At 47.5% G+C, this 4,388-nt stretch overlaps 1 pseudogene; it reads left to right on the top strand.

Annotated features, from left to right (window-relative positions):
* The first annotated feature begins 894 nt into the window (after positions 1–894).
* Positions 895–3,800, top strand: LOC108424418 (annotated as a pseudogene).
* The last annotated feature ends 588 nt before the right edge of the window (positions 3,801–4,388 follow it).

Raw genomic sequence — 4,388 nt, 5'->3', positions numbered from 1 at the left:
TGCACTGCAGATTCATACTGGAATAAAATCACTCTTCAGTTATTGCTGTCAGGCTGTAAAAAATTAATGCACTGCAGATTCATACTGGATTAAAATCACTCTTCAATTATTACTGTGAGAATATAAAAAAAATCATGCACTGCAGATTCATACTGGATTAAAATCACTCTTCAATTATTACTGTGAGAATATAAAAAAACTCATGCACTGCAGATTCATACTGGGTTGATGCCATTCCACAATTACTTTCAGGTGTCAAGGTGTGAATTGAAATTATGCCACAATTATTACTGTACCCTGGATGAGGGTGTATGATGTTGAAAGACCTGAAATACGCTATGATTCCAGGAACATCACTGATGATGTGTCCATATGCATCAGCAGATGTATTTACACAGCGAATACCCTGAGACATCAGTGACAGCCAGGAAAGACTGGATGACAACCATGAAAAGTGTGGTGACTACTGGAGAGACAGTGACGGCTCGGAGACATGGCAACCGGGGAAGAACGGGCTGGCAACCCAATCTGAGTCCACCAAGAGGAGGATGCCCAACAAAGCTATGATGAACTCAATGGAAAGATATCCCCAGGGGTGCCTGAGAGGGGGAGGATGAGCACCCCAGTCTGACGGACACAATGGCAACAGACCCAAGCAATGGACAAACGATTATGAGCAAGCAGTGTACATGTGGTAAAGTCTGCAAGAACATCCACGGCTTGAAAATCTACCAAGCAAAGATGAAGTGTTTGTTGGAAGCAGGAGCAACACAGCGCACAGGTGTTCAACCTGGTGAGACGCAGGAGGAGCCTGGCCTGGAGTCACCCCATAGTGCCCGGAACCTCCATGTGCTGTCAACTAATCCCCTGAGCATCAAGTCGGATCGGAGGCGGATTAAATGGCCTGCATCTACCATGATTTCACTGTGGAAGCAGTTTGACGATGATGTCGACCAAATTCTGGGGGCAATGGCGAAGGGAGAGGCTGATCGGAAACTTCAAGCCATGACGACGATCGTTGTCAGCATTGCAGCTGAACGGTTTGGCAAGGAGGAGGAGAAAAGCTCTAGAACATCTTACACAAAGAACCAGAGAGCTTTGAAGATCCATAAGATCAGGAAGGAGATGAAAGCTGTGAAGTCGCAGCACAAGGGGGCAAGAAAGAGGAATGCATTGGTCTAGCCCAGTTAATGTGCATCCTACGGAAGAAGATCAGGGTTCTCCGCCGTGCAGAGTGGCACTGGTGGCAGCAATGCAAGAGGGCACGTAAACGAGCGGCCTTCATCGCCAAAGACCTGCTGAGGCAGAAGCGCAGCAGAGCACTTGCCTCCTCAGAGGAAGAAATTGACCAACACCTCACGCAAACGTACAGCGACCCTGGAAGAGAGCTGGAGCTGGGAGAGTGCAACATCCTCATAGATCCCCCTCAACCAGAAGTGCAGTTCTCAGTTCTCAGAAGTCAGAGAGGTCGTCCACAAAGCAAGGGCGAGATCTGCTCCAGGACAAAGTGGTGCTTCATACAAAGTGTACAAGAACTGTCCCAAACTCCTACTGCATCTGTGGAAAATCCTGCAAATCTTCTGGAGAAAGGGGAAGATCCCAGAACAGTGGCGAACAGCTGAAGGGATGTGGATCCCGAAGGAGGAAAACTCCACCCAGCTTGACCACTTCCGCATCATCTTCCTACTGTGCGCTGAGGCAAAGATCTTCTTCAACGTCATTTACAAGAGGCTGTGCACCTACCTGACAAAGAACACCTATATTGACACATCAGTTCAGAAGGACAGCATTTCAGGATTGCCGGGCTGTGTGGAGCATACTGTTGTGGTGACACAGCTTATTCGGGAGGCCAGAGAAAACAAAGGCAACCTGTCAGGGTTATAGCTTGACCTGGCAAATAAATTTGGCTCCATTCCACACCAGTTAGTCCAGCTCAATCTGATAAAACATCATGTCCCTAGTAGGTGTAGAGACCTCATCGCTGATTACAACAACAACTTCAGGATGAAGGTCTCTTCTGGGTCTACTATGTCTAGTTGGCACAAGGTGGAGATCGGCATCATCACATCATCAACAGTGTCACATCTCTGTGACACTGTTCTACCTGGCCATGAATATGCTCACCAAGTCCGCTGAGCCAGAGTGCAGAGGGCCCCAACTGAATTCTGGACAATGACAGCCACCCATCAGGGCATTCATGGATGACCTGACAGTCATGACAGAATTAGTCCCAGGCTGCCGGCGGATTCTGAAGGGACTCGAGAAGCTGATGAAGTGGGCTTGTATGCGTCTCAAACCTGCCAAATCAAGATCCATGGTGCTGAGGAAAGGACAAATTCCGGTTTTACATCACAGACACAGCTGTTATAATGATCAAAGAGAAGCTGGTCAAGAGTTTGGGCAAGGTTATTGACAGCTCTCTGACAGACTCAACATCTATCCAGCCAACCTGCGCTGAGTTGGACGGTTGGCTGAAATCCGTGGACAAGTCCGGTCTACCTGGAAAGTTCAAAGCCTGGGTCTACCAGCATGGAGTCCTTCACAGGATCCTGTGGCCCCTCCTTGTCTACACCATTCCAATCTCTACAGTTGAGACCTTAGAGAGGAAAGTCAGCAACCACCTCCAGAAATGGCTTGGGTTACCAAAGAGCCTGAGCAGCATCGCACCCTATAGGCTCCAACAACAAACTGCAGCTGCCCTTCAAATCCTTGGAAGAGGAATTCAAGGTTACAAGAACTAGAGAAGTGGTGCAGTACAGGGACTCTAGTGATCTGAAGGTGGCCAACGCTGGAATCCAAATAAAGATGGGCAGGAAGTGGAGGGCAGAGTAAGCTGTCCAAGAAGCTAAGGCAAGGCTGTGTCATAGGAGCCTGGTGGGAGTGGTCACAAGAGGCCAAGCCGGGTTAGGATCCTTTCCAACTCCCCAAAAGAGTTAGCAGTGCCTTGTTAAAGAGGAGGTGAGAGCAGCTGTGGAGGAGGCAAGATCCTGTGAGGCAGTGGGAAAGAGACATCAGGGGGCTTGGACAAGATGGGAGAACGTGGTTGAGAGGAAAGTGACCTGGACTGAGATCTGGAAAGCTGAGCCTCACCACATTAAGTTTCTCATCCAGGCAGTGTATGATGTGCTTCCAAGCCCATCTAACCTGCACACATGGGGCATAGCAGAAACACCAGCATGTCCATTGTGTTCCAAGAGAGGTACCCAAGAGTACATACCTAGCTGCTGCACTATGACACTTGGAGAAGGATGATACCAGTGCAGGCATGGCCAAGTCCTTAAGACCATCACTGAAGCCATCTGCACTGGACTTGTGTGGGCAAAGCAGTTTCGTCCCTCCAAGAAAACCATCGCCTTCGTCAGAGCTGGGGAGCAGGCAGCCCCGGTCAAAAGATCTACAGCAGGCATCCTGACCACTGGTAGAGACTGGCAGCTGTTGGTGGACCTCGAACGGCAGCTGAAGTTCCCTAGCCACATTGCAGTCACCACCCTCTGACCAGACATTGTCCTTGTATCTGAGTCGACCAAGCAAGCTGTGCTGCTGGAGCTGACAGTACCATGGGAAGCTCGCTTGGAAGAAACATTTGAGAGGAAGCTCTCCAAGTATGCGGGACTGGTCAGCGACCAGTGGAGGTTGGATGCAGAGGTTTCGTGGCCCATTCCATGGCCAGAGCCTTAAGTAGTTTAGGCATCATGGGAGAGCAAAAGAGGAGAGCCATCCGCTATATCACCAAAGCAGCAGAGAGGGCCTCAAGATGGCTGTGGCTCAAGAGAGGAGAACCATGGAGTCATGGTAGCTAGCAAGCCATTTGGACACAAGCTGGGGTCTGATCAACCCCAGCAGGGTCACCTGGATGAGGGTGTATGATGTTGAAAGACCCGAAACACCCTATGATTCCAGGAACATCACTGATTATGTGTCCATGTGCATCAGCAGATTATTTACACAGCTGTGAAACTGTAAACACTACACACTAGTGATTCATACTGGATTAATATCACTCCACAATCATTGCTGTCAGACTGTAAACACTGTGTAAACTACAGATTTATAGTGGATTAAAATTATTAAAATTATTCCACAATTTTTATTGTCAGACCTTAAATACTGTACAAACTACAGATGTATACAGGATTTAAATAACTCCACAATTATTATAGGCACTCTGTAAAATATATAAACATCATCAATTTGTACTAGATTAAAATGAAAATTCCTGTCTATATCACTTAAATTACAGCATCTCTCCAGGTAAAATAATCCAGCTCAAATAAGGCTGTCAACAAAACTTTGTATCTCCATTTTTCCCCATTATTTTACTTAAAATGACAGCTGCCTTTTATATTGTATGAACATTTCATGATGAATAGAAGAAAGGAAATGCTCCA

Source organism: Pygocentrus nattereri, chromosome 4, assembly GCF_015220715.1.
Source record: "Pygocentrus nattereri isolate fPygNat1 chromosome 4, fPygNat1.pri, whole genome shotgun sequence".
NCBI lineage: Eukaryota > Metazoa > Chordata > Actinopteri > Characiformes > Serrasalmidae > Pygocentrus > Pygocentrus nattereri.
The sequence above is the reverse complement of the archived record's forward strand: the minus strand, read 5'-3'. Positions and strand labels throughout refer to the sequence as shown.